The sequence below is a fragment of the Octopus sinensis genome, linkage group LG6, assembly GCF_006345805.1.
Source record: "Octopus sinensis linkage group LG6, ASM634580v1, whole genome shotgun sequence".
NCBI lineage: Eukaryota > Metazoa > Mollusca > Cephalopoda > Octopoda > Octopodidae > Octopus > Octopus sinensis.
Genome location: NC_043002.1, coordinates 59,482,753 through 59,493,224, shown reverse-complemented (window position 1 = coordinate 59,493,224; position 10,472 = coordinate 59,482,753).

The window sequence follows — 10,472 nt, the reverse complement described above, 5'->3', positions numbered from 1 at the left end:
ATAAATCAGTACACTAGCTGAATGTCAGATCTGAGCTTTTTGCTAAGTGTCAACATTTTAAAAATACTAATATACCGTAAGATTATACCATTAGATTGAAAAGATCGATAAGCTACATTTTACGATCTCTATTTCTTTTATGGTCTTTAATACATGTTGAGATATTTCCCTACAAATAAAATTTCTGTCACATCTTAAATTACTTGCAATAATTCACAAAACCATATGAGAAAACATTTCGTGACACACATTCATATATTCAATCGATTAGTTATATCTGCCCAATGTAACTTATTTTCAATATTTTCTAATATGACTTTATGTCACTTTCATTCTCATTATTTTTAAAACAATCCATATAAAATGACTCGTTGCACAATATATATATATATATGTGTGTGTGTGTGTGTGTGTGTGCGTGTGTGTGTGTGTGTGTGTGTATGTGTGTGTGTGTGTGTAAATATTTCTCATCACATGATCATCATTTATGTCTTACAGATATGGGATATTAAGCACACGCTCTATTACTATTAATGGTGATTTTATCTTTTTATTGGACTGCGGCCATGTCGGAACACTACCTTGAAGTATTGTGTCCAACAAATCGACTTATTCTTTGTTAAGAAATGAACACTAATTTTCAAGTAGTAGGGGCAAACACAAGCATAAAGACGTATACACATACACACACACACATATGAACGTGCATGTGTGTGTATGTCTGTATGTTTTTATGTGTATATATATATATATATATATATATATATATATATATATACATAGCGAGACAGACAGACAAACAGATAGATAGATATATTTCTTTACTGCCCACAAGGGGCTAAACACAGAGGGGATAAACAAGGACAGACAAACGGATTAAGTCGATTACATCGACCCCAGTGCGAAACTGGTACTTTATTTATCGACCCCGAAAGGATGAAAGGCAAAGTCGACCTCGGTGGAATTTGAACTCAGAACGTAATGGCAGACGAAATACGGTTACGCATTTCGCCCGGCGTGCTAACGGTTCTGAGAGCAAACTTATAAACAAAAACGCATCCTTACTTGTTGAATATATATATAACGTTTGTCACGTTATAGCTTGCAGGGAATATAATCTCTCATATTTCTTATTGGTTTTCTAAGTTTCCTCCTTCATTCTTAAATTTTTTAGTCCAACTTGTTAATCATGTTCCCCATAGCTTACTATAGACAAGTAACCACCGCTGTTTGGGGTTTTAGAAACACGATTATATTTGTGTGTATTCAAAAAATATGACGCGGAGTACACGCTTTCCATTGGTACCTGTTCATAGTTTTGCATGGATAGGAGTGTGTGTACGAATTATGCATGCATGTATAGGTATATATGTGTGGTGTGTGTGTGTGTGTAGTGTGGGGTGTGGGGGTTTGAATTTGTGTGTTTGTTTATGTGTTACTGTATAAAAAGTAAATGTGTGTACGTGTATATTATACAAACGTATTTATACGCATATAAATTGAATGCGTGTATAAAATTATGTATTCATATATTTCATATATATTCATATATATATACATATATATACATGTGTGTGTGTGTATGTGTGTGTACATAATATATATTATATATATATATATATATATGTATGTATGTATATGGGGTTTTGTAGATATATGTAAGACTCTTTTCTACTCTAGGCACAAGGCCCGAAATTTTGTGGGAGGTAGCCAGTCGAGTAGATCGACCCCAATACGCAAGTGGTACTTAATTTGTCGACCCTGAAATTCGGAATTTGAACTCAGAACGTAAGGACAGACGAAATACAGCTAAACATTTCACCCGGCGTGCTAACATTTCTGCCAGCTCGCCGCCTTTATGCGTAAGAATGTGCGTTTATATAGACATGACAATATCCATGTATATTTATATGTTAGCTTTGGGGGTACATGTGCGTATTATGTGCGATTGTGTGTACATGTGTATTAATGTATGTATAATTCACATATACATCGCGTTTATTTGACTTCATATGACATGCCCGCAATGTGACTAGAACCGAAAGTTCAGTAGGTGTAATATATATATATACATACACACACACATACATACATATATATAATATGTGTGTGTGTGTGCGTGTGTATGTGTGTGTGTGTGTTGTATACATAGATACATATGTGTATGTGTATATTTACATCTATATAATATATATATATATATATATATATACTCATATATACGTATATACTCATATATATGTGTATGTATGTGTGTGCATACATACATATATGTATATATGTATGTAAATATAGAAAATTATGGTAAAATTGGCTTCAATATTCCAACGTCAACAAAGTTAAGTTAGATTCTTTTCTTTTCCTATTTACATTTTATACCAATTAAGATTCACCGAGACGCGGTAGCGATTCGATGTCAACAGTTGCCAGAGTAGAATCGTTAATTCTAATTGAAACATATATATGTGTGATTACCTGTACAAACATATCATATATATATTTTTTGTTTTTATATATGTTTGTATATATATTATTATTATTGTTATCATTATTATTATATTATTATTATTATTTATTATTATTATTATTATTATTATTATTATTATTGAGTGAGAGAGCAGTTCATGCCATCAAGTGACACGGGGTAAATTACGAGCCCAATATACCCATCATGACTACCCGTCAAAAGGTACACCAGGCACATGCATCACAACCATATGTGCGCGACATGATGATCTCATATCAAGATAAACAGCACATGACCTTGCGGTGGGGCCAGTTTAGAATTGGTTTTTCAGTTGAGAGCCCATCCCGTAGCCCATCCCGCTCAAACGGTCCCTGAATAAGGGTTGTTTAAGGATGTTGAAAGACACCCCATGTTTCCAGAGGTGAACTATTCAAACCCCAAAAGAATCCCTCTCAACACATGGCTATGATGCTCCCCCACTACTTCTGCTCGTGATCAGAGATGCACATATCGTCAGCGCCACTAAGGGACATGCTCAACTGGTTAAGGTCAAACAACGACAAGCAAATCTGTGGTATTGAGCAGAATATTTGCTGTAGCCCATCTTTTATACCAAGACAAAACAATGTACATGATAACACTTCCAATCAGTTAAGATCAGAAGCCATGAGAGCCACTGCCTGGTACTACGGCATCAGGGCATTTATTATTATTATTATTATTATTATATATTATTATTATTATTATTATTATTATTATTATTATTTATTATTAGATTTTTATTATCATTTTTACTATCATTATTATTATTATTGTTAATTTTATTATGTGATATATATATAATTTTTAATATGTATAATATATATATATATCATTATTATTAATATTTTTCTTATTATCATTATTTTTATCATCATTATTATTATTTTTATTATCCTCATTATTGTTCTATCATATGATATATATATATATATATAATTATTAATGTGTATAATATATATACATACATACAAACGTGTGTATGTGTGTGTCTATACTTGTGTTTGTGAGTGTGTGTATGTGCGTTTGTATTTATGTACACAAGCGTAATCGCAAACATGTCGATTGAGAAGAAAAGGACAGTTATACATTTTGTTTGTATATATGAACCTTTTAAAGTTGAATGTGGATTGCGTGCATGTGGTTTCATTCGTTCTACGTAATCAAGTGTTTGTATATGTGGATGTGTACTATATGTGGATAAGTACTAATGTAAGCCATTAGTTGTAGGGCGCATATATGTTCAGACGAGTCATGAGCACTGTAAACAGTCATATATTATATCTATATATAGACCCCCAAACAGATTTCTATACGGGTATACATTTACAAACACGCAATTATCTATAAGTGTTTGCGTATTTGTGAATATATATAAATACACGTAAATGATTGGTGATATACGTTCGAGCGTGTTGTGTGTGTGTGTGTGTGTGCGTGTGTGTAGAGTGTGTGTATACTGATATATTATAAATTAAGGATGGTAAGACGTAAGTCCAAATGTGTTACATGGAGTGAGACAATCATCTTCTTACAAGTTCATAACTGAAGCAGTCTGATAAGATATATTTACTACTTAACGACAACAAAAGAAGACAGGCTACAGCTAGTAGGTGGCACATTTTATATCGTGTTTATACGTGCTTGCGTATATATAAATATAGATAGACAGATATATATATATAGAGAGAGAGGGGGAGATGGGAGAGAGAGAGGGGGGAGAGGGGAGAGAGAGAGAAAGAGAGTTCAAATTTACGAAAAACATAAGACAAAGACAGATGAGGGAACAACAGGCATGTGTATTAGTTTAACGCGTGGGAAGAATGGATGAATTTGACTTAAGAACCTACGTTCTTCGACAGAAAGATTGAGAGGGAAAATAATGGAGAGAGCTATATATATGACTGCTAGCTCCTGAAGTTTTTTTGTTCTGTTTTTTATTCTCTCCCTGTTTGTTTCATCATGTTCCCTGCTAAAGAGCCTAAGCTCGAAACATAAAAGACTTTCTCACAATCTCCAGCGTCAAACTAAAACACCTGCTTGTTGTTTGCACACCTTTGTCTTTTGTTTTTCTGTAAATTTCAACTGCATATATATATATACAAAACTATATAGAAATAATGTTCATATATATATATATATATATATATATATATATATATATATATATATATATATATATATATATATATATTATATATATACCATATATATATATATCCATATTATATATTATGTGTGTATGTACATATCGTGGCACTCCGTCGGTTGCAACGATGAGTGTTCTAGTTGATCCGATCAACGGAACAGCCTGCCCGTGAAATTAACGTGCAAGTGGAGAGCACTCCACAGACACGTGTACCCTTAACATAGTTCTCGGGGAGATTCAGTGTGACACGGAGAGTGATGAGGCCGGCCCTTTGAAATACAGGTACACTAGAAACAGGAAGAAAGAGTGAGAGAAAGTTGTGATGAAAGTGTACGTTAGGATTCACCAACACAATCTGCCGGAGCCTCATGGTGATTTAGGTATTTTCGCTCAATAAAAACTCACAGGACACTGTCTGGTAATCGATCCTACGACTGCGAGTCCGCTGCCCTAACCAATGGGCCATTTCGCTTCCACAATATATATATATATATACCCCTTTGGGAGAGGGGTGTAAGTCGGTTACATCGATCTCATTATCTGACAGGTACTTATTTTATCGACCCCGATATGGCAAAAGGCAAAGTCGATTCCGACGTAATTTGAACTCGGACGAAATGCACCTAAGCATAGTACTCGGTGTGCTAACGATTACGCCAGCCCGCCGATTTCATACATATACATATATTAATGAAATAACGAATAAGAGGGGAGCAGAGGTCACTAGCTCCGAGCGAGCTACAGGATATCACAGAGACAGTCAGTTCTGAGTGCGCAGTTTCTTACATCAAGAACTGTTTGAAGATAATGAAGTTGATGGCTTGAGACTTGTTCTCTTGTCATCCTTTGATTATTAATACGTTTTGTACTTAAACAACATTTTACTCTAAGACTAATGAATAAGCAATTCTTAGGACTGGTTATGTGCATATATATTTTGGTTATTTTTCATATATGTATGTGTATACATATATATACATATATATATATATATATATATATTATATATATATAATATATATATATATATATGTATATTATATATATATAGATATAGATATACACTCATACACACACCTATATTGAATGTGTATGTGTATACGTCTTTTGTCTATTTTCATAAAGCTTCCCGTTATATATATATACTTACACACAAACATGTAAATAATATCAATTTCCAATTTCCCCTTTAGTTATATATATATATATGTGTGTGTATGTGTCTAAGTAAATACGTATATATGTAAATATGTACACACACACACACACACACACATATATATATATATAATCGGGAGAATTCACAAAAAAAAAGAAAAAGACGATGTCAGGTAGTGTAAACAAGAAACAGATGTATTAGTTTAAGTCTAACGTTTCGAGCCTACGCTCTTCCACAGAAAGGAACACAGAAAGAAACAAGGAGAGAAAATAAAGAATATGTAGTGGCTAGCAATCTATCCTGGCGAATGCCGGACAGAGGAGTCACGCAGGAGAGCTAGGAAGAAGGGGAGATAATAAAGTAGTGGTCATTCCAAAACGAAGGTGTACGTGTGTATGTATAAGAGAGCATGCATGTGCGTGTCGAAGAGGGCTGGTGACCTCACGTATGCGTGTATGGATGTGAGGCTGGGAAGTGGTCAGTGCTATTGTGTGCGTGGTGATGTGATGTGATGTGGTGTTGAGTGGTATGGTGGTGTATGGTGTAGTTGTGTGTGGTGTGGCGTGATGGTGTTGGTATATGGGGAGGTGATAGTGGGGAAGCAATGGTGGTATGTGGGTTAGGCTGATGGTGGGGGTAGAGGTGGGGTATGTGTGTAGGTTGAGGGTGTGGGTAGAGATAGGGTATGTGGGTAGGCTGAGGGTGGGGGTAGCGGTGGGGTACGTGGGTAGGCTGAGGGTGGGGGTATATATATATATATGGACAGATAGATAGATAGATAGATAGATAGATAGATAGATAGATAGATAGATAGATAGATAGATAGATAGATAGATAGATAGATAGATAGATAGATAGATAGATACATAGATATTACTTCAATTAATTATTCAAATCTGCCTGACAAATTACAATTGTTTATATCCATATAAACAGGGACTTTTTTATACCACGAACCAGACGATTGCGAGTGAACATGAGTGCAGTTATTAGAAAACGTTTCAGTTATTCCCAAGCTTTCACTAGGTGTAGGTATTTCAGTCCAAGAGATTATTTACCATAGAACATCTGAAGACATATTTTATTGTATAGGTTTCGCAATGTTTTCGTTAATAAGTATAGCAGTGCTGAGAGGTTGGAAAGTGTAAACATCGTAAGAAAAGTTGCGAACGATTCGATAGAATAAGAGCCGGTGCTTTGAATAAAGCCGAATATAAAGTTAAGAAATGTGCGTGAATGAAGATTATTCTACCTAAAGTTTCAGTTTTTCTTCATCGCTTGTCTCCTCGTGACGGCATAAATTGCAAGAAATTTAAAGTTTAAGCCGTTTATGACTCACTCGAAAATTATTGAGCTTAATAATCTTAAGGTTTAGCGATTCAGAGGATAAATGACGTATTAAGAGTATTTTAAATGGGGTTAAGAGGTGATGCTGAGTGGAGAGACTATTTGAAATTAACTAAATTTAATCTTAAGTTTACGACATTTGAATTGTGAAGAGGTTGATCTCGTTTAGAATAAGGTGAAGATGTCAAAGTGATTGGATTTAAATACTGAATAGTATGAACGGCCATCAATGTTCGCCTTTAAAAGTCAATTTTATATTTCCTATTGGCTCTTTCGTAAATTGTCGTATTTTAACACCGAGACGGACCTGCCTAATCCTATCTCATGATTTATTTGTGAGCGGTTCCTTTCACGATTGCATCAGTTTGGCAGATTATCTTTTCACTTTTATCTTTTACTTGCTTCAGGCATTAGGCTGCAACTAAGCTACAGCAACACCTTCAAGAATTTTTAGTCGAATGAATCGTCCCCAGCAAGTGTTTTTTTTCTTAAGCCTAGTACGTATTTTATGTCTCTTTTGCCGAACCACTGAATTACAAGGACGTAGACACACCAATACCTGCTGTCGATCGGTGGTTGAGACAAACACAGGTAGAAACACACACATACGCACACACACACATATATATATATATGACGGGCTTCTTTCAGTTTCCGTTTACCAAATCCACTTAGAAGTATCACGCAGTGGCACACTGAACCGAGAAAGCTGCTTACAACACGCCCACACCTGTACCTATGATATAAATCTAGCTACATGGGGTCTGTTGGCGGTTTTTTCCTGTTTCTTCCTTTTCTTTCGACTATCCTATGTCTGCTGTTTCCGAAAAAGAGCTTTGCCCGAAACGTAAAACAACCAATCTTTTCCTTCGCTGAGCTTCTTAATACTTTGCATATGCCACGTCCTCACGTGTTTGCTTTTTCTCTTGGTGCTTTTACTTCGTCTTTTTAATTAACTATATATAGATATATATATATATATATATATATATATATATATATATAATATAGATATATATATATATATATATATTATATATATATATATATATATATATATGTATGTATATATATATATTAATATTAGCGGTCTAGCGAGAAAGAAAAGATAGTCAAAGACTATATAATATACATTCAACAATATAAGGAATGGCCATAATAGGACATTCGACTCACTAGAAAGAGCAGCCAAACTCAAACCGCTAAATAGTTGTAATTTTGAAATTGAAAGAGAAATAAAAACGTTTACCCCTTTCATCTCTGGACTATGCATAGTTTCGACAAACTTTGGTAAACAAATTAATTAAATTAAATTAAATTTATTTACAACTGGCGTGTCTCGTCAGCAGAGAAGCCAAGGACAAGTATATATCCACGAGGCGATGGTAAAGAAGCCTCCAGTCTATATGCTCTAAATTTTCAAAATCTACCGCAACCGAGCGGTCTTCTCAGCAGCAAATATAGACTGCTGATTTGACTTCAAAATTAGCCCAAAAATAATTAATTAATAAATATAAGGGTAGAAAAAGATTCTAGAAAAAATTCTCCTCTACCAGCGGTCTAGTGAGAGTGAAAAGATAGTCAAAGACTATATAATATACGTTCAACAATATAAGGAATGGCCATAATAGGACATTCGACCCACTATGTATGTATGTATATATGTATGTATGTATGTATGTATGTATGTATGTATGTATGTATGTATGTATGTATGTATGTATTCTCTCCCTTTTTATTTTATTTCACGTTTTTCTCCCTGCTTATGTCTGTTCCTTTCTTTCGCAGAGCGTAGGCTCGAAATGTAAAAGACTTTCCCACTTTCTGAGTGTTAAACTAATACATCCGTTTGTTGTTTACACACCCGTCTTCGTCATTTGTTTTGATTTTCTTTTTGTAAATTCCTACTATATATATATATAGAACGAGAGAAAAAATGGGAAGCCGGATAAGTAAACACAGAGAACGACCCTTTATCAGTTGTCAGCTGTCTAACTACTTCTCATTTCGAGTTTTTGCCATCTTTGAACTAATTGGCATTAAGAATTTTGAAATTAATTTTGTTCTTAATAATTATCATATATTTATGCTAACCGCTATGTTATTGCTGTTTTAATATAGATTATTTCAACTTCATTATATAAATATCGAAAACCAAATATTTTTGAATAAATCTTTGAAGTTTCTTTTACCTAGTGTCAACATTCAATGTGTTATACGATCAAATCTTTGTCGAAATGGTTCAATCGAAAAGAGTTACTTTCACTACATAGTACAAAGAGTAAGTTCTAGTTTTGTCCATTAAAAATTACATCAGTTGCTTCAATTCCAAGTCATAATGAATTGGATCTGAAAATGACACGAAGTCAAAACGATTAACGTAGTGAATTTAATTATATATACGTACTTAAATGTATATGTGTATATATATATATATATATATATAAATTTTTTTAGGTAAATATATTCAATAAGAATATTTTATACTGAATTTATATTGAGTGCTCTATGGTATAAAAATATTAATACTATTAAAGTATTTATATATTTAACACGAGCGATATATAGATATATTTTTTAATAATATATTATTATTATTATTATTATTAATATAAGAAAATTGATATCCAAACTCATCATAAAAATATACCCGTGTGAAAGAATTTATTTTATTAAAAATATATATAAATAAATAAATATAAAAATATAAATATAATGTATAAAATAAATTTGATAGTTTAAAAGTTTTGCATTAATTATCTAAGCTTTCTACGATCGTCTCGCAGAAGAGTTGTCCCTATAATGAAGTCCTATATTGATAAGCATTTATAGACAACTCATCTGCTCTTCAGAGATATAAAATATGAATATTGTATACTATATCGAATGATAGTTTGTTTTTATAAATTGAAGTAAAATTGTAAAATGGTGTTTCTTTGCAATGTAAAATTAAAATTTAAAATTACTACATTTGATGAGAGTCTTTAAATCCATATATATATTTCCTTGGTTATTCTACTTCAATAATCCATAATATTCATACTCAAAATCCGTAATATTAACTTGCATTCCAGTATAGTTCATATAGTTAGTTTAGAAATGTGAACTAATATAATATATATCATTCGATATATTATACAATATTCATTTCTTCCCATTACTTTCATTGCAATGGATATATTTCTGTCATTATGATTCACACTTTCTATTTCTCACTCTGTCTTGCCCTTCCTATTATTCATTTTATTTCCCTCCCTCTGTCGCATTGTTATCTCCCTTTTATCTCACCCATTTCTGGTGACTTCCACGGT